At 42.7% G+C, this 25131-nt stretch overlaps 1 protein-coding gene across 1 annotated transcript in view; it reads right to left on the reverse strand.

Annotated features, from left to right (window-relative positions):
- Nucleotides 1–24428, reverse strand: part of CDH20 (cadherin 20) — a 97854-nt gene extending 73426 nt beyond the window's left edge. The window contains exon 1 of the mRNA XM_066579183.1: nucleotides 24328–24428. The gene's annotated coding sequence lies outside the window, so the exon portion shown is untranslated. The remainder of the gene's footprint in view (nucleotides 1–24327) is intronic.
- Between the last annotated feature and the right edge of the window lie 703 nt (nucleotides 24429–25131).

The raw sequence follows: 25131 nt of genomic DNA on the forward strand, positions 1-25131 counted from the left end.
TTGAAAAGCGTGGGCTCCACAAACATACGTTGTCTTTTGTCACCTGTGTGAAAGCGCCTTATGCATTGCAAGCACACAAATCTCGCGCAAATATGAACCCCAATTTTTGAATTGAGTCATATACATGAGCGACTTCTATTCCTGCACTGCACCGCAGCATCTTCTAACTTTTCGCATTCCGTGGATCGCATTGCCCATCGTTTTCAGTGGGACATGAAAACACATCCCACAGCATGCGAGGTGCTCACCAGTGTGATGCGAGGTTTCCCATTAGTAAAGACTTGCTGAAAGCCACGTCAGAAGATTTACTGATGGGAGGCGTTTTTGAAAATGCCTCATATCACTGTGCAGAACGCACGCTCATCAACGCAATATCAGGGTGAGTTTCACAGCCCAGTATCACACCCGACTGTGCGCAGGTATTTTGCATGGAAAAACACATTTGTCTGAATGAAGCAATTGAAATCCAATGCATCGCATGGTTGAAATGTGTGCATAAATGTGGTCATCTGAATAAGCCCATAGGCCTCTTTCCCACGAACGTATATCGGCCCGCCGTTTTCACTTCTGCAGGCAAGAAACCCCCTTGCCACACTGTATAAACAGGCTGCTTCAGCGAGTGAACAAACTCTGTCATTGTTCACCCGTGTGAACAATAAATCACTCAGTGTAAAAGCCCTCTTAACAAGTATATATATTAGATAGGCATACAATGCCACGCCCGCTCACGATGCCCTTTTCTCCCAAACCTTCCCAGTGACTCAGCCAGCATGGCATCTGCAGTCAACTCCATCCTCCTCCTCTTGTCTACACGCATGGAGGATTGAGACGGGGCCGGACACACATCACTCAGCCATTCCCTTACGTGATGTGGTCCAGTAGACTCCTTCAATGGCTCCAATTCAAGGAGAAGAAGGAGCTTCTGGCTTGAGAAGGACACTGGTTTCTCTTTACTTCCAAAATAGGGCATTGGGGTTGGCACTGACACTGCATACTTTCGTACCCAGTTGGGGCCCGTGGCCCAGAAGTTGGGTGCCTTCCTGCAACTCTTTAGATAAAAGTTGGGAATCAAAAGCCAGATAATGGCAGTCCGGACAGTCCAATCTATGACCAACACAAGCAGCCCACCGGTAATCAATCTGTGCAGTGTGTTTTGGCCCTAATAGTAATAAGGGCAATATATAAGAGAGAGCCTAACATCCCCTACGGTAAGGGCTTAGGGCATATATTTTTGTCCTGTTTTGTAGCCATGGAAATCATGGCCATAAAATGGGATGAAACAAACAATTTATTTCAATGGTTTCATTTTCACTATTGGGATTTTCGCGCATTAACACTACTTGTGAGAAAGGTAGGACGTATCTTCCGGTCACCTGTCTTCCTGCTTTTTTTGCAAACGCACGCAATAGTGCTGAGTTTGAATAGTCAAAAAAAACACAGTTTATGCACTAATCAAAATACTAACGATCACCTTTCCGTCCATGCCTGAGTTACATGCTCCGCCCCTGATTACATGACGGTGACGTCATCACAGGTCCTTCATCACTGTGCAGATTACTGGTAGACGGCATCCCCTACAACTTCTGCAGCGTCAGTTGCTATGGAATACTAACGACCACCTAGCCAGACATCAGCCATGTGCGTACAGGACCTGTGATGATGTCACTGTTATGTCATCAGTCACCTGTGTGGGAGGAGTCCAAGTGTTAGGTTGTGTGGTTGGGACCTGTGGTTTTACAGATTTTCAAGAGCACAGCTTCACAGGCGGGGGATAATTGAGCTGGCTGGATGTGGTATTCGCCAGCCAATCTGCTGCACATAAATATTGGCTTTTCTTACCAGACAATGCTGGTCATTTTATCATATTTATGCATTCTGTGTTAATCCCACTCTGAGCTTAGTTTTATTCATGTCTAGTCTGTAATGTGTCTCTTACTTTCCCTGTGGATGGTCTGGACACCTGCAGTCCCTGTCTGCATCATATGCAGCCCCCCTCTTCCCTTCCCTTTGGTAGGTGCGGCCTCCAGATGTCTGAAGTCTTATGTGTGTGTCAAAAGGGTAATGCCTGACACTGTTCCCTGTATATCAGTACATTGTCTGACTCTTTCCCCTTGGTGTGAGGACACTTGCGCTAGCAATAATTTATCTATTTGCATGTGAGCTCTCAGTGGGGTTTCTGTGTTGGGTTTCTATGTCACCCTAGGGTTTTGCACTTATGCATGATGTGTGGTGCATGTCTGTGCAGGTGGCCGGACATGTGTGTGAACAGTGTTGTGTTCATTGGGTCTGTGCAGGTGCCAGATAAGAGGTATGAACAGTCCTGTTCTATCTTGCCTGCAAGTCCCTGGGGTGTTGGTATGAACAGTGACATGTTCAGTGTCTGTGTAGGTTTACAGACATCAGGTGTGACCAGCCCTGTTCTGTGAGTTGGTGTGTGAGCTGCGTCCTGTCCTGCTGTGGTGTATTTGCCATCCAGAGATAGGTAGGTCACTAGTTTCCAGTGCAGGGTCGTCCTTAGTGGGACAATTACCCTGCTTGTTGGCAGGTTTCACATAGTTGTCTCCTTTGGAGTAGGGATATGTTATGTCTGCCCGTGAGACCAGTTCGCAGTCCTACCTTGGTGTTCAGCATGCATTTTGTGTGTGCTTATGGCGTTTGTATGAACATTGCCTTGCGTCCGTGCTGAGGTGTGGTGCCCTGGTGTGCCCTGCAGAAGTAACGATCAGGGGGTGATCAGTGTGTGCAGGACTCTGCAGTGCTGTTTGTGATCCCTGTTGTATGGGATGAAGAAGGTATGTAGTATGTGATGTACATGTAGCAGTGCTGTGTGTGTGCGTGCATGTAGCAGAGCTGTGTGTGTGACGTGCATGTAGCAGAGCTGTGTGTGTGTGACGTGCATGTAGCAGAGCTGTGTGGCGCATTTCCCCATCAGAAACACTGGTACTATATAATTTCCTAATAATTACTAGTATGCTCTGTAGCAGGAGTGTATTGGCGCATGCTCCCATCTGTTTAACCCCCAAGAATGTAATTGTCTGGTCTGGTGCACTTTCTATCTAGATATAGATTATGCTGACAGGTCTTTATCGTCCCATCAGTATGGCTGCAGCAGTGTTGGGGGGACATGTTGTGCACAGAATGTGAGTTTGAATAGACGGCATTAATCAGCGACCTCTTACATGCTGTTTTTTTTCCAGATTAAATGGCTAATCCAGCCGCCCGCACGGCCGGCCACAGGACGCTGAGCGCTTTGTGTTGTAGATGCCATCTCTCTTGTGCAGTTCCACTAGTGCGTTCCCACCCACATGCTGAGACCTGCTCATGCACCGACCTGTCTGCCCGCAGGTCACCGTCTTCCTTCCCCTCCTATCTCATATTCAAGTACTCTGCTGTGATTAACCCCAAGACTGCAGCGTCTTCATAGGACGGCTAGGATAAGAAGAAGCGCTAATAAACTTTACTTAGAACAGAAAATAAACTTTTCAACTTTTCTACCAGGTAATATTGACTGACAATATATATATATTGGAAAGACAGAAGTCCGTGAAGCCCAACCTGATATTTGTTGCCTTCATGGCAAAACCCCCCAACGTTATATATGCGTCCGAGGCAGGATTGTCGCAGTTCATGGTGTTATTATGGTGTGTTGTCTGTGGAATCGCATTGAACAGCAGACATAGTGACTGCGTTATTCCAAGGGCTCCTCCAGATCAGCGCATGGCGAGTGTATCTGCGTACTTGAAGAGCCACGTAATCCGCCTGTTGCCCATCAGCGAATATCACTGTGATACTTGTGTGCACAGGGCCAGTTCACACACGCGTTTGACACTCACTTTCCATGGAATTGGCTATTAAAGCCTAATGAGGTCCAGCTGTCTCTGTTTCCTGCATTTTGCGCAGTGTTTAACCCTTCCCCTTCCCATAGACATCTATAGGCCATTGCAAAACGCAAGAAAATAGAGCAGGTCCTATTTTTGCACACACACAAAATACGCTTATGAGAACGAACCCACTAAATTAATTGATTATATTCTCTGTGTTTAGTGCACATAGATTTTGCTGTGTGTCCGCAGAAATGTCACCTAGTGGGAGAGATAAAAAAAGATATCGCACTCGCAAGTACACGCGAGTTTCACGTGAGGGCGATTTAAACTTTTTTTCTTTTGAAAACACGTGATTTTCATACACATGCAATTTGCATGTTCAGCTTTGTGTTTTTCTCACAAATTACAATGTACTCACAGTGAACATTGTAATTTTACAAACGCAATATAGGACCAATATTTCGCTTGCCCGTGTGACTGCACCCTGAGAGGGAAGGCACTGCCAAGTGAAAAAGTTTCATGTTAAATACTGCTCAACTGTATCTGTATATGGGGTTGAGATAAATCTTAGGGCTCCTTCACGTGTAGGGCACAGAGTGTTAAGGCAACAATATGCAGTCCTAAGCTCTCGCTCACGACCTGAAGGTTGCGGGTTCAATCCCCGCTTGGTTCAGGTAGCCGGCTCAAGGTTGACTCAGCCTTCCATCCTTCCGTGGTCGTTAGTACCTAGCTTGCTGGGGGATAATAAATAAATTACCTGAAAGCGCTGCGGGATTAGTTGGCACTGTACAAATAACAAGTCCCTTTCACATGGCAAGGGAGGAAAGGAAAAGGACTTGTTATTTGCGCATGCAATACGCAGACAGTAGAACCCATTGGGTTCATTCACATTTCATTTTTTTGTGTGCGCACTTCTCTTACGTGCAAACAAATAGAACATGCTCTATCTTTCTGTGCATTTGTGCATGAAAGGTCCCCATAGAAGGCTATAGTGGTGGACAAATGTGTGCAATACGCAAGGGGATGAATGAAGCACTGCGCAATACATTGATATAAAGAACACACCTGGAACTCATTAGGCTAAATAGGCATTTAAATTGATGTCTGTTTGACTTCCGTGCGCAAATGAACATACCCTGGGTGCACAAAGATGACAGTAAAATGCACCAAAGCGCATGCAAAAAAACCCTTGTTCATAGCGCAAATACATTGCACTGAGGCATGCACAGAAACACATAGGCCTATGTGAAGAAGCCAACTGCTACCTGTCTCCCCTTACTAATTTCTGCATATCTAAATGGATCTACCCCCTTTCTTATACTCCAGTTTCCAATGTTCCTTCCATATATCCTCAACCCATAGCAATCCAATTTGGGATTCAGGGTTTCCTAGGGGGGCTTTCTTTTAGCGCCATTATACAATGGTGCCATCTGCTGGCTAGAGCCAATACTGCAGTATGTGATATGCCGGAGAGGCCCCCGACAACAGAGCGGACAGTAATATACAATAAGAATACCCTGCCGGACGTCTGGTGAATATAAAAAGCTTGACTCTCCATTGCCTTACCCTTGAGCCCCATAAATACATTAAGGTGATGACGGATTGCCTTTAAAGGATATAAAATACAATAATCAACCAACTCAATAATTCTTGACCATAGTATGCAAATCCACGGATCTCATCCCCAATATGTTTTACTCTCTTACTACTTACAAGTAGAGTTCCCGCCCTAGACTCCAGACTACCAATAGGGTGGCAGAACTGTTAACCATGATAGCCGGAATTCAGAACTGGTAAATAAATGCATCAGTGGGGAAACACATCTGGGAGTTTGATGTCTTGATTGAAGTTTATTGTATTCTCATAAGGTGCGGACATTCGAAGGACAGCTGCTGAGAAGTGGGGTTGTCCTTGTCAGAGCGGGAGCTCTACTTGTAGGTAGTAAGAAATAGTATCAGAGCAGGGACAGATAGAATTGAATGATCGAACCTCGCTTACTGATGGTGATGTGGCTTTTCCTTTGAAGTATCTGCTTTGGAGAGCGATTCATCTAATTGCAAGTAAAAACATCTCTGAAAGTAGAACATATTGTGGAGATAAAAAAATCCTGAAAAATATTGCAATACTAATAAAACTTTAGCCCTCTTCCCTTCAAGTTAGATTTCATCTCTCCAGCAGAGAGTTATAGACTAACTTTAAGAAATACCTAAAATCCATTAAACATGCACTCAATAGATTGACTCTAACTATATCTAGTGCAGTGTAAGAATTACCCTATTGTCCTATAGGCTATGTAAATATGTCATACTCCATATCACCATAAATAAGTAAAGCTCATGTGTGAAGACGAGTGGTGACAGCCTAGAGGTCCTATCATCCCCATCTGTTCCACTGCTTTGTTATTTCACCATACTATGACATTCTGTAGCATATTTCCTGACGGAATCTAACAGAATGCTTTACCTATTGTTGTGTAAATCTGTGTAGTCAATATGAGTAATAATGTTGTGAATTAACTTATTGTACTAATGACTTGAAACACTAGACATGTTCTTGTGTTCACTGAACCCTAGACATTTAATAGAGATCTGAATAGGACATATTGTTCCTCCCATAGTAATATTCTGCTCATTGTATGCCACTGGGTATTGGATTCTGCCCCCTCCTTTCCTAATCATATGTGCACCTGTTTGCTTCCTACCAGGCAGGCGTCTTGAAGTAAAATTTAGAACAAAACTCATCATGAACACCGCTGCCTGGGCTGAAATTTCTTTTTGCAGCTCCAGAGAATGTCTGTTATCAGAAATTGGTCATTTATGGTTCAAGTTTACTTTTTATATCCCTTTATTACATTTTAGCTTGTTCATGCACAGTAAGCTTAGACAAAAGAGAAAAGCAAATGCTGGAATTGAAGGAGTATGTTCAGGTAGAACAGTAAATGAGCAAACCCAACTGTACAAGTTACGGTATAACCTGTTAAGATGTATAAAGTATCATGCAATTACTGACATTGATTTGGCTGGGACACAGCTAGGTCGCTTTACTGGGATGGCCAGGTCAGATAATGGTCTTGGAGGCTACAAAATGACAAACCTCCATTGGGAATGGCCATTGAGACAGGCAATGGCTCTCCCATAGGGCTTGGTAGAAACAAGGCGCCAACACTTTCCACAAGAGCTGGTCCCCACTGGCAAAACTGGTTGTTGGAGAGTAAAATTATGGAATCAAGTCCTCTTTTTTCAATGCCCCAATATATGCAATGCCCCTTTTAAACAGGCCGATTCTTGCCTGAACGAGTGAGTTACATCAGAGTTAACTCCTTCAGCCAGGCAGATCCTTGAGAATCGCTCACTTCTCGTTCAGTGTTTCACACTGTAGGTCAAGAACGCTATCTTTTCTTCTTAGGGAGAGCACCTAGAAGGTGAGTGAGTGAGCAGACTTATAAGGCCACTCACACTCCTCTGGGTAAAATGCAAAAAAGGGGGATGGAACAATACCTATACACTGAGTGTGGAGTGTATAAACGCAAAGAGTAGTGACCAAGCCAACAATGGTTTTTATGCCGGCTGAAGCGGAAGGACGAATGAAAAGTGAACGATTCTCATGTGGTCATTGGCTCATGTTTAATTAGAACGATCATTCACTTTTGCTCATTTCAATGAGTATTTGCTGAAACGCGCCTTAGGATATTGCATAACCCCAATAAGAGTGCCCACACAATGGGGGTGATGTCGATGTTGCCAGTTGAAGGTGAATGGCCCAGGCTATATTTCTCTACACAGGAAAGATATTCAATTTTTGTACTTTAATTAATTTTCCTAATGCCGTCATGGTATATAACAGAATTTTTTTTTTAATAAGAAGACATTTGACAGCCAGAAGGTATTTTCCCAGAGGTCTTCTTTAAGATAGCTCACAAAGTCACACTTTAGTCTTAAAAAAAAATTTAAAACCTTGTGGAATTCAATACTGTACGAGTATATGTATGTAGTTGTATATGCAACATAAGATGCACTGCATTCTATTCATTATATCAAGTTCCCAAAATTCCAGTTAACCTCATTAACAAAAAGACTCTAAAATCTTAATTCTATGTGCTATGAATTAATACGATCACCATAATTTTTGCAAGTACTGTTTAAGGCAATGTCAGATTTAATATGGTTATATATGCATGCATGTCACTTGGGATCTGCAACAGCAAGGACTCGTAGGATTTGAAAAAAAAAATAATTAAAAAGAATGAATTCAGGGAGATATTATGCTGTAATTTAAAGCCGTGTCACTGAAGAGCTACATGTTATGCAGTAATTAGAATATCCTAGAGTTACCGGGAGGGTTTGTACAGTAAACCTAATATAGACTGCAGATTGTTTAGAAAAACTAACTTCTATCAATGGCTGTAATTTGCTCAGCATACTTACACACATATTTCTTGTTGTACACTATATGTAAATGCTAATACACTCATTGTCCAGAGCAATCACATGCCTAGAAGTAGTTGGCATTTTGCTGCATAACCCGGCATGCAATTACATCTCAGGGAGAAATCCAAATGATGAGAGTTGTGGTGATTAGATGAACGGTCTTGCCATCTATGGCCCTAATAGTGGTTCCCCCCTTGGTCTATAAGAGGCTCTCGGAGGCTCCTTGTGACCTCGTCTTCCGCTTGTGTAGAGCTTGTTGGCCACTAGACGCATCTATGGCATATTCAAAACAAGTATTCCAGTTTGAGAGGGGGTGCATAATTGGAATGCAAGAAGCTGGCTGTTGTATCGACACATTGCCCACCACCTGGGTTGTTGTTCACCAGTCTGTTAGGAGGTGTTGCGATCAGTGGAAGCATGAGGGCACGCACACAAAGTGATCAGGCTCAGGACGCCCTCAACAGACCAACAGTAGAGAGGATTATGTTATCATCCAACAAGCACAGGCAGCTCCAACTATTTCATTATCCGACATCCAGATACAGGTGGCGCCATGGTTACAGTTACATGATTTCTGTCAGAACCATTTCCAGGAGTTTGACTGAATGGTATTTGGTCTCATGGCGCCTATTATGTGTGCTGCCTTTAATACCCCCCCCTGTCATCTCTGTTTGCAGTGGTGTAATGGATTACAAAACTGGACTGCTACAGAGTGGAACTGGGTTGTCTTCAGCGATGAATCCAGGTTCGGTTTGGGCACTGATGATGGCTGTAGTCATGGCTGGAGCCTTCGGAGTGAGTGCCTCAATCCTGCCTTTGCTATGGAGCGGCACACTGTCCCCTGCTGGTGTGATGGTCTGGGGGGAACATCGTGTATGACTGTCGGTCATCCCTAGTAGTGGTACAAGGGACAATGACAGCTGACCGATATGTTCAGGACATCCTGCAGCCACATGTGTTCCTCTCATGGCATAATAATGCTCAGTTGAACACACCAAGGGTGTCACAGGAATGTCCCCACAACATTGCCACACTTCTGTTGCCTACATGGTTGCAAGATTAATCACCAATAGAACATGCATGGGACCATCTGAGACACCAACTTCGACAGCCTAAGACTTTGCAGAATGTAGAGTCTCAGTAACAGCAAATAGGAACAGATATGCCGCAGGACAATGTACGGAACCTGTATGCCTTCATTCCTGCCCATATCACATCTTGTATTCAAGCTAGAGGGGTACAACTGGGTACTAGAGCCATCATGCCTGTCAGTATCACATCTTGTATCCAAGATAGAAGTGGCCCAAAAGGGTACTAGAGCCTCTCTGTCTGCCTGTATCACATCTTGAATTGAAGCTAGAGGCGGTACAACAGGGTACTAGAGCCTCCATTCCCACCCATATCACATCTTGTATCCAAGCTAGAGGTGGTACAACAGGGTACTAGAGCCTCCATTCCCACCCATATCACATCTTGTATCCAAGCTGGAGGCGGCATGACAGGGTACTAGAGCCTCCATGCCTGCCTGTATCACATCTTGCATTGAAGCTAGAGGCGGTACAACAGGGTACTAGAGCCCCCACCCCCATCCGTATCACATCTTGTATCCAAGCTAGAGGTGGTACAACAGCATACTAGAGCTTCCCTTCAAGGAGTCCCTTGTCCACAAAAAAGCTCCTTTTGCTCTGATATTGGAATCACTTACTTATATTAACGTTACAATCACACAGATACAGTTTTATTCCATTCCGACACTTTCTTCTAGGGGATGGTATTTTTTCTGATAATGAGTATAGATGAACAGCTATTTATTTACGCAGGCTAACACGTGTTTGATTTTTGGGTGAGCTGAAAACCAAACAATTCTGACCAGTGAGCGACTCTCACCCCCTTGCCCTGTCGGGCCCATGTTTACGTTTATTTAACGTGTTTATCTTTTCGTACATAGTAGTGTGCAGACAGTCCTGGAGATGTGGGACCCTCATAGCTGCAATAAATGTTGAGGTTCTCGCACTAGCTAAATGTCAGACCTTCCAGTGCTAAAAGAGTTTTTAAAAATTAATGACAAATGAAATGTTAGAAGATTATAAAGTTGGAGAGACAGTCCGGGCCGTTCAGTCTGTACTATGATTATTTTATCAGTGATGGTATCAGAGGTATAACCTGAAGCTCCTAGGCCCCAATGTGGAGGCAGTTTCAGGGCCCATCAGCTTTCATACATCATTCCTAGTACCGCTTCCTTATATAGGGCAGAACGATCTTTCAGGTTGTCTGATTTTCCAATTGTGATTTCCCCTGAAATACATCTTATTATCTGATGTACAATAATATCCCGTCTGCATATTTACCCTAAAAATCTTATTATGACCCTTAAAATATTTCTTCTTACAATAACTAAAAATTGCAAGTCTTCAATTAGTAAAAATGTCTTTGTAAATGCTTGTATTTTGCCAGAACTAATTGCCATGCATTGATAAACACACACATATCCATATATATACCAACAGGGACATTGCAGAATCAGCATGACCGATTCAAACCGCGACATAATTACCAAGCCTCGGCCCGTAACAGCATATATTATTAAAATGCCATAGTTCGGGAGAAGTGCACTCATAGCATCTGTGTGTCACTTGACATAAAGCTGGCAAGTACAGAGAAACCAGCAATCTGCTGATCAATAATATTCTAGAACTTTTTTTGCCACTTCAACTCTCGTGAATATACTTTCCAGCTCTTGATGCTCGCGCTTACCTGCTGATACCCACTCTCAAATCTCAGCATGGCACGTCCCCTGCTAATGCTGACTGAAGTAAAAACAATTCACTATACAGTTTAATGTTTAAAACAGTATTGTTCTGTTGAACTCCAGCCAGAAGTGCCTCTGAATTGCTCTTAGTGAATGTTCAATGTAACCTAGTTAAGCACAGTTATGCATTGCACGTCGTATTAGCAAGAGCCCCTATAAAGCTTACAGCATACCTCAGGCCAAAAAGAAAAATTAGATTCTGCTCCTAAATCAATATGAGCATTAATTGTGCTCAATAACTGTAATGAGCTACACATGGTGAAGAGCTGGGAGTGACCCATAATCCCAAGCGTGGAATAGATGAGCCTAAAGAATAAGAAGTTCGGTATTTGGCCTACGTTGTTAAACTGGGCCTTGGTCTTCCATGTAGTTGGTATCCCAGAGATGTTGGTTACAGCTGTTGGAAGCATCGGAATTGGTTGCCTTCACTGGTGAAACTGCTTTGCAGCCACAGCTGCTCTAGATGTGAATGTTAGCCCCAGCTAATACGGGCTGCCTGAGTTAGGGACCCCCTCTTTATTGGCTGCAACATGCTCTTAGAGTAGATAGGGGCAAGTGGAGGGATGCCCAACACAAACCTTCTTACACATATCTCTAGAAAACAGCAGAGGATCAGATCCTTCTTCCAATATTGTTCAATGGAATATGTAACTGAGACTGTGCAAAGTAAAAGGGAATGTCCTCCCGCATTCAAAAATAACCAGAAATCATGAATTATAGAAGCAGTCAAAGTTTGATAACTTCTTCATGACCGCGCGTCATTGATGCTCATGTGTCCTGGTCACATTTTGCAGTTCTAGTATGCCAACTCCATCCCCACTTTCAAACAATCATAGCTTCTTTTTATTCTTCTGCTGACATAGCTACATTGGGGTTTAGTTTTTTTTGTGGTATAAGTTGTATTTTTAAATGGTGCCATTTAACATACCATATAATTATTGAATGGTTGAAAAACATTTAAACATTTCTAAGTGGGTGAAATGGAAAACAACCCTGTCATTGGGCCTTGGTTTTGACATTTTACTTTTATTCTGTGATAACATAGTATGTTAGGCAAAAAAAGACATACGTCCATTTGGTTCAGCCTATTAACCCCCCGCCCCACCCCAATGTTGAAGGCAAAAAACCCATGAGGTAGAAGACATTTCTCCTCATTTTAGGTGAGAAAAATTCCTTCCCGACTCTAATATGGTAATCAGTATTAATCCCTGGATCGACAACCCCTCTGAAGTAACCAGTAACAATAACAAGTACCATAGTTAAACTCTTTAGTTCCCCATCACCACATTCCCAGGCAGAGTGTTCCACAGTCTCACTGCTCTTACAGTAAAGAACCCCTTCTATGTTGGTGTAGAAACCTTCTTTCATCTAGACTACGCTTTAAATCAACCACCCTTGCAAGTTTCCAAATATTACTTTTTCGTTTGCTTTAAGTAGCTCTTATTAACTCCTTCAGTGAATCCTCTGTTTAGAAAGGACACAGCAAGTTCAGCAGGTGCAGTCTATCACACAATAATTAGGTAACCACTCCCTTATTTAATCACCTGTGCAAGGCACTGGAGATTGAACACACTACTAACTGTATGTGTTTTTAAATATAAAATTTTCCCAATATACCCCTTCAGCACAATGTATTACTCTCTAGAAAAGACAAATATAGCTACGCTCTGCTAACGAAACTAGACTGAGCGCCCCTCTAATTTTAACTTCTCATTCCCGCCTCCAAGACTTCTCCAGAGCAGCACCAGTCCTCTGGAACGCACTACCAAAGGCTATCCAGGCAATCCAGGACTCACAGAACTTCAGGCATGCTCTATAAACCCACCTCTTCAGGGAGGCATACCGCATTCCCTAAACAAACCCCTCTGTACTCCGCCTGATAACATGCTCCCTGACCTACTGACTGCAATCCCTGCCAGCCACCATCAACTGCCCCTGCAGTCATACCGACTTTGCTGTCACATGGCTAAATGTCTGACCATTGTCTATGTGTATAGCATCCGTCACTCCCCACCCCACCATACTGCGCACACCGCCAGCCCCTTTACCTTCTGTATCCCCCCCATTACTTGTAGTATGTAAGCTCGTTGGAGCAGGACCCTCACCCCTACTGTCTCCATCAACTGATTACTATGTAACCGTGGTTCTGTAATGTTTGTACTTTTGTCTTTCTGTATTCCCCCTGTCTATGTAAGCGCTGCGGAATATGTTGGTGCTATACGAATAAAGATTATTATTATTACAATGGTAAAGCTATAAGACCGCTGTGACTTGATATGAAACACAAATAAATAAAGACAGATAAAAATAAGCAGAGATTCCACCTGATTTTAAGTCACTAACACTTAAAACAACCACACTTTACATCAACCACACCTGCAAGCTTTCACACTCGCTTTTCTGTTTTCTTTCAGTTATCTCTATATATGTCCTAACTGTATGGGGCATAGACAGCCAGGACATACAGTATATAGCCGTATGGCGGTCGGGAAGGGGTTAATTATGTTTCTTTTACTTGCAAAAAATGGTCATGTTTTTTAGTAGTGGACATTTTTGAAAAAATGTGCAGCCACATCGGTTGTCACCTTTAAATTGGCAACTCAGAAAGTAACGATCTACTGTCATTTTGTCAGCAAGTTCAAGTTATAACAACATGGTCATTTACAGAGCAGCTAATTCCAAGGTGGCAACCAATATATCTTCAACTTTTGCACAAATAGCTGCCTCGGTCGCAGTCCAGGGAAATCATAGTCCTAAATATCAGCCTGCTTTGTAAAATGGATTACAGACACCTCACTCCTTGAAATCTATAAGGGGAGATAAGTGATAGGCAAGCCTCGCACAATAGGGTGGAAGATGGTCATTGTAGGCTACATGTGTCATCCGTCATCCATACTCTTTATGTTATCAGAACCCAACTTCACACTTCTTGAGAGGGCTACCTTTTCTTTTATCATTCATTATTTTAAGATCAAATGATGAAGTTCTAAAGCTGCGTTGATCAAACGCGAGAAAGATCAAATAGTGGAGTCAAACGATGAACTGCTGAAACTGCTGTACTATACAAAACAATACTAGAGCTGCACTGAAGAACTTACAGAATGTATTCTTCTAAGACATGATGGCTACAGTTGATGTATGATATTGAAGTCATTTGTGACAGGTGGAGAATCATTAATGAATGTACATTATTACTGAATGGAAATCAATAGGCTTTAACACAGAAGTACAAGAGACATCGGGGGATAAGGAGTTATTGCCATTCTATTCTGTACAATGTTTGATAAATTGTAGTGCTGAGTGTTAGGGCAGCGGAAATGCAGTCCCAAGCTCTCGCTCATGACCTGAAGGTTGCAGGTTCAATCTCTAGGTGGTTCAGGTAGTCGTCTCAAGGTTGACTCAGCCTTCTAGCCTTCCAAGGTTGGTAAAATGAGTACCCAGGTTGCTGGGGGGTAAAGGATAACTGGGGAAGGCAATGGCAAACCACCCCACAAATACAGTCTGCCAAGAAAACGTCACCATATGATGTCACCCTAGGGGTCAGTCATGACTCAGTGCTTCAACCAGAAAACTTTACCTTTACCTAAGCAGATTATACACATGGTTTTAATTATGGTTGATGCTTTGACGATCCTTATGAAATGTGTGTTGAAAATCGGGAAATATGTACGAACCTATTGACATCAATGGGTTCTATTCTGTGTATTGAGCGCCCGTGTGAAGGAGCCCTTAGTCTGACCCTACAGTCATCTTACTCCTCTCCATTTTTTCCTTACTTCTTGCTAACCTACCAAGTATATGGTAAAAGGCTGCAGCTCCGTTATGTCTAACAAAATAATTCTGTTAAAATAAACAGTCATTAACATTATCCCCGCTCCCCCCTGCTCACTCCTGCAACTCACCGCTCTCCCCGCCGGCACTCAAATCTTTAGAGACGAGCGGGCAGGTACTCGCATAAGGCACTACTCGCTCGAGTAGTTTGCCTTAGCGAGTACGCTCGCTCATCTCTAATTATGAACTTCTAATTTCTAAGCCTGAGACTATTTCTCTGGGACGTTTCTGCTGGGTCAACATAGTAACATAGTATGCTAGTCCCAAAAAAGACAAATGTCAATCCAGTTAAGCCTGTTTCCACAATCCACCCTTGTTGATCCAGAGGAAGGGAAAAAAACTGTGGGCAGAAGCTAATTTACCGTCATTCTAGGGGAAAACACCTTATAAATCTGTTCTGTAAAAGATGCGTAAGGGTCAAGAACAACACAAAAGACTGTTCAACTAGTAGCACACAAAAGGGCCAAATATTAACGATTATTTGCTTTTCGGTGGGTTGAGTTGAAAGTGAATGGAAACATTTACATGTACAAAACATGTCTTTTGACTCTTTAAGGTCCCACGAAGACCCAATGAACTCAAACATGCTGGTGGTCTTGGCTGGAAGGAGATAGATCTCTCCACCCTACGGGCTGGCATCCTTGTGAGACGGGCAGTTTTTGAATGCCAGTTTACTTTAAGAAAAAGGAAAATAAAATCTCATAGTCTGTTCGCTCTCGAGACGTAAAAATCTTCCTCCAGCATCGGTGATACTCTGCTTATTTCAATGAACTGCATCAATTATTACGCTAAGGCCCTTTCTAGCAATACATGGTTTGTATTATAAAAACAGTCCACAAGATGATTTTCAATTATATTATGTTTTTAAGTATTTTGATAAGAGGATTACAGTTAATAAAACCAAGATAAGTGTTAAACTGTGACAATTAACAGTGTTTTAACCATACCATTACAAGAGCTACAGTCCTAATCCGCAAATAAAAGAGCAGAAAGTGGTTTAAGGGGATTTATCTCTTCTGAGATGAATAACCAGCATTGGATTATGACTTTGCTGACAGGATGGCGCCTACAATATGCTGTGAATGACAATGAAGAAGTCTATCAGCACGTTAACTGAAAGGAGACTGTTTTCATAAATTCAAATAGCATTTTTATTTCTGAAATATGTAAAGTGCCTATCTCGTTAACGACATCGGTGATACATTACTAGTTATGCTGATTAGTAGGGGTCTGTCCCCCAATAATCGCTAGAACAAAGTTGTAACACTGCTAGGAAAACGATATGCCACATTGTCTACTGTTGGCTCTGTTGGCGTCTTCCAGGTGGGAAATACTGAGCGAAGCCAAGAGCAGACAAGGCTTTCCAAGCACTGATGCCTCTTCATTCTAGTCATTAGTGGACGTCAACTGCAGAAAATGGTGCTATGTTCTAGCCTAATAACACCAAGGTCGGGTGAGCCAATCCCTTCAAGTATAGTGACTTATCCAAGGAGTTATCAAAGATCGACTTTTATCACTAGAGATGAGTGAGCACCCAAATGCTCGGGTCCGTGTTATTCGAGTCGAGCTTTTCGTAAAATTCGAGAGCTCTACTCAAGTAATGAACTCCATAGACTACAATGGGAGACTCAAGCATTTTTGTATGTGGGACGCCGGGTGCCGAGCTTTTTTTTTTTTTTTCTTGGTTCGTGTTCTCTCTCTCTCTCTCTCTAGTAACGAGCACCATCGAGTACGCTAATACTCGAACGAGCATCAAGCTCGGCAAAGTATGTTCGCTCAACTCTATTTATTACCTATTCACAGGATAGGTGATAAAAGCCTAAGGCTCCCTTTAGATGAGCCAATTCTTGTTAGGGTTGGTGGCGCCATCGCTAGCTCATTCGCTCTCGTGCAGCCCACTTGGTTCACTGATGGATATGCAGGGCAACCCGCCAAATTATCATGGTGTTATTAATAGGTTGCTGGTCTGCATGGTGAACTACATATATCAGAATGGTCTGGCACCCTGTATCCACTATGTGTGGGAGTGTACACCAAGCATCCACCCCCCTCATTATCAGGAGGCAGTGTGAGTGGGTGTTTCATCGGTGTCCTGCACAGGTGTTATTGGCTCCTCCATTCGGCAGTCAGCTACCTGCATGGTGAGAGGAGGATGCATCTATATGCACTCCTCATTCAGTAAGTAACGGCCATTTTCTGTGATTGTGCTTAGACAGGCAGATTCATTGCTGACTTATTTAGCAAGAATCGTTCATTAGTGTTCAGTCTTTCACATTAACGAATGTGAAAGACTGAACGATTGCTGTTTAAATGGAACGGGAAGTGAACGAGCCAACAATGATTTTGTTGAACAACAAGCTAGAAGTGAAGAAGGCTCGTTCGTCATTGGCTCGTGCTTAGACTAAACGATTATCGCTCACTTTCGCTCGTTTGAACGATTTTTTGAAGTCTTTCCATCTAAAAGTACCCTAAGTAGTGATGGTTTCTCTGCTGAGACTGCCATCAATCCCGAGAATGGGGTTACATGTTCCCCTTTCCTCCTCACTGCACCCTCACAATAAGGAGATTGGATGCAGTAGCGACTGAGGATGCTCACTGCTGCTTCATTCTTTTTAAAGGGGCTGCCTGAGATAGCCAAACACAAGCAGTCGGCTTCCTGTTTTTATCTTTTTGAAATAAATGGAGCATCAGTGCACATGCTTAGTCTATGTTTCATTCACACTCACCCTCATTGAGGGAAGTACAGTGAGGAGTGGGGAGGACACAGGAACCTCATTCTCAGGATAGATGAATAGGTCATAACAGTCGATCTTGGGAAAACTCTTTTAATCAATTATGAAGAATTCAAAGAGACCCAAAGTTAGATACTTTGTTTGGCAAAATTCAGGAGAACAGTTAAGGCCCTTTTACATGCAATAATTATCGCTCAAAATTCATCCAAAAGGCTGAAAATCAGCGATAATCGTTACATGTAAACGCGGGCATCGCAGATTTTTCGTTGGAACGATAGTTTTTACTTCACATACAATCCACTATTCAGCTGAAAGACTGAGCAAATACGTTCCATTTGAATGCAATTCGCTCATCTTTCAAAGACTGCAGGATATTCTCCTCACGGCATGTTTACACTAGCCGGGAGGAGAACAACGGAATGTGTTGGCAGCCACAAGGAGAGCAATGGAATGTACCAGCAGCAGTTTGCACAGCTGGGGATAAGTTTACACACAAGCCTGACTCAGCAAACAACTTCTGGGGGTCCTTTTACATGTAAATAAAGATGATAAAGTGTTAATGGCCATTAACACTTTATGTAGCTAGATCGCTAAATCTTTCAATCTTTCGGCCCTTTGAAAGATTATCTTTGTGTGTAAAAGGACCTTTAGACAAAAACTTCCAATAACTGGTTTGGCTGGAGAATGAACCTGTTTTTAGGTCTTACAAAAGATTTAAGGAACTATGCACAAAACATGTTAGCAAAAGGCACAAAACCACTTATGCTATCAGGGTCCAAAATAAGCCCTATACATGAGCTCCTTATTTCTAAGTCCTGAGCTTGGAAATGAGTAGCTCACATATTAGGCTTCATTCACACGGACATCGTTTTTCATGCATAATAGGCCTGTGAAAAAAATTGCATCTATTAGAACCAATGGTTTCCTATAGAAACGCTCAGATAAAGGAATTTTAGACACGCAAAAAACTTGCACTTTAAAAAGATAGGGCATGCGTGACTATAATTCCCACATCTAAGGGTGCCTACCCACTGGCAATTTTTTTTCCTGCGATGCTAAATTGCGTTTTGCGTTTTTTCTGAAGAGCAATTAGCATAGAATGTGTTCTTGTCCATTTGGTTTTTTTTTTTCGTTTCGTTGCAATTTTTCACATAGGAACTGTCAGTTGCATATGTCTCCTTATTTTTCTCTTAATGCACCCATGATTGTCAATGGAAATTAACGAAAAACGCCGCGAAAAAGGCGCGGAAAACGCGCAAAAAACGCTGCGTTTTTCACGCACAAAAAACGGCAACGCCAGTGGGTAGGCGCCCTTAGGTCCGTGCTGCATGAAAAGATAGGACCTGACCTATCTTTGTTACGTGATGCCCAAGAGTCTCCGCAGACTCCTATGGGAGCAGGAGTTTAGCTGTGTCTGACGCTACGAATAGAAGATTACAAGTCTTCTGCCGACTGAGGGAATTCCAAACATTTTAAATGTCCCGCTGTAAACTCCTGTTAGTCTCTGCGGGGAATCCCCAAGGGTTCTGTTCATCTCCCCGGGATTTCCCTTAATCCTCGCAGGACTAAGAGGAGTTTACAGCAGGACATTTAGAATATGCTTCTATGCAGCAAGTTTTAAATGTGCCGCAGTAAGCAGCGAGGGGCAGCAGGGAGCTCCCTCCACCTCTCTCCTGAGCATCAGGTTCCCTAAGGGATTTGCCTATAGTGGTGAGACAGAGAAGCAGGGTTAGAGGGCTTCCCCAAGAGCATGGGGGAGATGTCGGGGTAAGAGGGATCCGCCCTCTAGCCTTACCCCTATAGCCCCGCTTCTCTCTCCTTGCTACGGGGAATCCCTGTGAGAAGCTCTCTATCTCCACCCTCTCTCCAAGCCCCCCTCTCTGCACAATGGGGATATCCCTTGGGGATACCCTGTAACCCTGCCCTCTCTCTCCCTGCTATGGGGATCTTCAAGGCATATCCTCACCCATAGCAGGGAGAGAGAGCGGAGCTATAGGTTAAAACCCCCTTAGCCCCGCTTTATCTCTTCCTGCTATGGAAAAATCCTGAAGCCCCGAGAGGCTTCATCTCTCTTTTCTCCTGGAGCAGCTGTGCTTTTTAGAGGCAACACATTGCTTCAGTAAATGGGCGATTTTCACGCTCATGAAGCTTGGGTCTTCCGCGTGTGAAAAATTGCCCATTCAGTGTAGTATAGCCACGTTTTTTCATGCGCCTATACTGCGCTAAAACCACGCCAGTGTGAAAGAGCCCCCAAAAAATTCTACCCTCTTCAATTCTTTGCTTAATGTCTGTGACCAGGACTATTCAGTATATACAATTTAGAGCTACATAAGGCATACAGAGACTAATCTCCTCTAAATCCTGATCTTGGAAATGGGAATTCCCTACAGTATAATATGTGTCATTGGTAGTTTGAATCATTAGTCAGAACTGAGAGTACACCCCTTCCAGGTGAAGGGCTGCAGAAGACATAGACTGGTACACCACCCTGGATATCGCTATCGCTGTTATGGTATGCCTACAGCTCACTTACTTTGAGTTCTAATTTTGAAAATGAAGGATTCTCGTATTACGACGTGGAAGGGTGAAGGTATGAATCGCCTGTCAGACTCACGATTTAATTATACAGATAAAGCATGAGGGATTGCCCATTTTGGTTCACAGTCCAAGAGGATTGTGGGTCTTTCTCTGCTGAGAATCTACTTGATAAGTTTTTATTGGTAAAACAAACTCTGTAACTCATAGCAGAGTCGCTGGGAGAACGTATAGGTCAACCATTAAAACCAACTGATATCCATTGCCTTGGTGAACAATTGTGGTCTTCCAGAGTTGTACAAAATACCCCAGTTATCATACGTTAATTCCAATTCTAACTGCGGGTAGCCTCTATATTAAGTCAAATGCCTCAACAGGTGCTTAAAACGCATTTTATAGTGTGTGTGGGAATTCAGAGCAGAGCATGCTGGGTGTGCCGCAATTTATCAACATTATTAGAACTTTGTTGCTAGTTAAAAGGAAGTCAGTTACAGTAAAACTCCTTTAAAGGGAACCTGTCACCAACATCTCGACCCTTAAAACTGACTCCACTGGCCGGCAGGGGATGAAAAAAATCAATCACTTCTAATGCTTTTTTTTCCCTAATAACCCCATGTGCCTCCACAATTTGGTTCCAAAGCTATCGTGCGCCATATGCAAATCAGCAGAGAAGAGTCATCTAGCCAAGAACAGTCATGCCGATTCGTGAGCTGTTGGGCTAACTATGCCCCCTTTCTAAATGGACAGGATTTCTTGTATAACAGGAATGGGATGAGCTGTCTATCAAGAGTAAGGCGGTGTGGTTAGCATGGCTCCTCATGAATCAGCTTGACTCTTCTCAGCCAGGTGACTCTTCTCTGCTGATATACATATGGCAGGGAATAACATTGGAACCATGTTGAGAAGGTACATGAGCTCATTAGGAAAGAGAGGGCATTAGAAGTGATTAGGTTTTCATGCCCTGCCGGACAGTGAATTAAGATTTGGGGGTGAGATGGTGATGACAGCATCCCACACTCCATAAATTGTGGTAATCTACCACCTGATTTTGGAACTTAATATATAATATTATGTACAATTTCACAAGACCAGAAGCAGAAGAACCAATTAAGCAAGTCAAATTAGGCCGGTTTTACACAACTGGATTTCTTTCGCCGAATCCGTGATCGTCACAGGCGAGGATGATCCGTGGTATTCTGCACACATTGAAAGAATAGAACATTCGCATATCCGATCAGATGAGCAGATAGTGATTGTGATTTCCGCGAGCGGATTTCAAATTGTAGCATGTTCTATTTTTCAGCGGGAGCCATCTGACCCGCGATCCATCCACAATTGACACTGTCGATAGGCCGTGGGTACCTGCGTCATCGCCCAGTGACGACACAGGAATATTAAATAATCTGTACTGCGCATGACCGACAGTCGGCATCCGCGGTAATGCGTAGCACAGAAAATCAAAGGTACATGGGGTCACCAGCCATGGTCAGAGCTGGATTCTGCTGCCGGCTCCCGCATGTGAAATCTGGATCGCCCATGTGCAACCAGCCTTATAGTAGTAGTTTCCGGGTTCACTACTAATCTGCTCCAATTAGATTTCATTGACCCCGGATTAAAGAAATGATAAGTATTAAAAATTGTAATTTTATTAATTAGTCAATGGATTAACATTAATAATTTCACATAGAGAGAACTCAATGCTTACCAAGTCATTCCATTAACAAGGCTGTGCGGAAAATCAATGCTTGCTGCTTCCATATCTATTATAATCTGTGCTCTAAATCCAGTAACTACATGCTAAAATGAAGCAGTGTAGCATTAGGAAGTATTGACTTCCTTGTGTAATTACTCTTAGGAAAGCTTAGACTAATCTGGGAAAGGAGTATGGTGAAGGAAGAAATGAAATTTGAAATAGATGAAAGGTTTATCACATTAGCATTTCTACATTACCAGATCTGAACTTCTGAGCTAAAGGGAAAAAAAAGCTGTTTCTTTGTTCCAATATAGCAACACAAGGAGCAGCGCCTTTCTCAGAACACCAGCCTCGAAAAGGCTTTGTTCTATCAGGAAAAAAAACTGACTCCCTAAATTGTGTTTGAGCGAGCTCAGCAGAGGCAGCGGTGGGTGAATGGGCACTTGGCACAGGACGCTCATGCGCCCCCCTCTCTGTGCCAGTAGACTCTTTTGGAACAGTGAATCTGCTTCAAAGAGATGCTGTGACATGATCACCCTGAGCAAGTACCCAGTGCTCCTCTATTCACACAACCAACAGCACCGCCGCTTTGTACTGGATTCAGACGGGTCCTCTGCTTTTTGCAAATGAAAAGGGACAACCTCATTGATACCTTGTTAGAGGGTGTGTTGGAAATACAAAACAGATACCCAGTGCAATGTCCCTGCAGCTATTTGAAATGAATCCAATTAATAATCTGGATTTCTGCATAGAAGTGAAGGAACACTTTCTCATTAATTTCTGCCTTGGAGCTTGGGTTCATAGTCAAAAGCACATATATACATAAAAGAAAGTAATGAAGTGCTTATTTGATTTAAGTACAGTACACACGTAACAAGCAATTCCGTCCTGAAATATCTGAATCTCCAAAGTAATAGGATGTAATTTAAGTGGGATATCTGCTGTCTAACATCCCCTCCAGCAAAGCAACATTTTTTAATCCCAATTAGTATTTCAGGGGAAGTGTTTTCTCCCTTCTCAGCATAGTAAATCGACATTATGTGTACATGAATGGAAAACAATCAGCCTCATTATTCAGGCTCGGTAAAGATAACAGAAGCAACCTTTTCCATCATACTGTCACAAAAGGTGAGAAGAAAATTAAACCCAGGGAAGGAAAAAAACGGGAGAGATTGAAAAGTCTCTTTAATGACTTATTAAAGAAACCGGAGCTGCATACTTCTTGGGTTATTAACACAAAGTCAGTAACTGCTGTCCACCACCTGAAGAAGAACACTTTATAAAGACCTCTATGGGGGCCTCGGTCCAATGCACATTTATAGACGCAGGCGCACGTGTATATGGGAATGTGGGGACCTCACAGTCTTTAAAAGTAGATAAGCATTTCATATGTTTCGTCTGATGTAGCAGTTAGTGAGGTGTAAGGGTAATGGAGGTTGGCATTTGCCCACCATTATGATATCACAGAATGCATGTTGTCCAGGGATAACTTGGAGTACAAGTAAATCCATCGACCAATCAGAGAGTTAGGAGTTATCACAATGCAGAAACTACGCTGCACCCCAAAACACATCAAAGTTTATAATGTATTATTTACAGTATATGTATTACTATTCTGCGCAAGAGTTTTAAGCAGGTGGGGAAAACATTCTACAAAGTAGGAGGTTGACATTTGGTCATTATTATGACATCACATCATTCATGTTGTCTGGGGATACCTTGAAGTATAAGTAGATCTATCAACCAATCAGAGAATTATCAGAATGAGTAAACTCTGCATACACAAATATCTTGAGAAGTATCAGCAGCGTAAAGAAGAACAAGGAGTCTTGGAAGTGATGGCATAGAGCCACAGAGCCCTGATCTCATCATCATCCAGTCTGTCTGGGGTTACATGAAGTGACAGAAGGATTTGAGTAAGCCGACATCCACAGAAGATCTGTACTTAGTTCTCCAAGATGTTTGGAACAACCTCACTGCTGAGTTTCTTCAAAAACTGTGTGCAAATGTACCTAGAAGAACTGATGCTATTGTGAAGACAAAGGGCTATCACACCAAATACTGATGTGATTTAGATTTCTCTTTTGTTCATTCACTTTGCATTTTGTTAACTGACAACAATAAACGAACATCACTTGTATTATTGAAGGCATTCTTACTTTGTAGCATTTTTTCTGCAGGATTGTATCACTAAAGTTATGCACTAAACTTAGACAAGTTACAGGTGTAGCAGAGCTGAGTTTGTGATGTTACAATGAGCTGTCTGCTATTGCCTAGGACTGCAGTTAACTTATAAAGACAGTTCTAACTAATGAAATGCTAAACTCAGCCCTGCTACAAGTCCTAACACAACAGTCAAACATTGTCATTAGTTTAATTGCATCGCATCTCCTTAGCAGTGTCTCAAAAAAAATCATAATGCAATTGTGTCCATCTCCATTTCCATCCCATTAATATCCAGATTATATTACCATACCTCTTTCCTACGGACCAAACCGTTTGCTGTCATAGAGATCCTTAGTGAACCCCGGCCGGATGCCTCAGTTGTCGTAAAAGGAGCAGCGTAGAACGTCACCCATTATTTTTAGTTCCCAGTGTCCAATTCTCACTTGTGAGTCTGGCAACTTTCACTCAGAAGTGAAGAACTCCAATTTTAAAAGGACACACCAATCAGTGCCTGGGCTTCAGCCTGCTACCCTCCCCTCCGCCTCCCTCCCTCCCTCCCCGTCCATGCTGATTCAATGAAACAAGCCCGGAGAGGTTTCCATAAGAAGAAGTCATTCATAAGTAAAAGTCTGAGAAAAACAATATAAAGTCACCGGCACAATTTGTAATACGTCAAAGAAATTCGACATTGATCAAAAACCCCCATTGCATCTGTTAGTTGAAATGCAAAATTGGGCAAAATCGAGAACAAAGAAGAAAATTGCGTCTGTAATAAGCGGCTTGTTTCATTAGGCTGACAAACAACATGCATACGAGCTGTGATATAAGAGATCCCCATAACCTTCCTTTACATTTCTCTCTTTAATTGGACGCTCTATGTACCTAATTAGAAGCTGCGGTCTTTTAATGTTGCATCTCCTTTTATGCAAATAAACAATGCATCTGGGCTGGCCTATTAAATCATTATTAATTAGGAATTACCGTACTCCCGGAGAACGCTGTCATTATTGGAAGCTGCTCGCTTCATTTTTCGTTTGCTTTAGGCTGCTGACAGGCTACTAATTGTGAAGAGATTATAGTGTTGATACTTGGCTGCCATCTGAGCAGCAAGTTT

This window comes from Eleutherodactylus coqui, chromosome 9 (assembly GCF_035609145.1).
Source record: "Eleutherodactylus coqui strain aEleCoq1 chromosome 9, aEleCoq1.hap1, whole genome shotgun sequence".
NCBI classification, from domain to species: domain Eukaryota; kingdom Metazoa; phylum Chordata; class Amphibia; order Anura; family Eleutherodactylidae; genus Eleutherodactylus; species Eleutherodactylus coqui.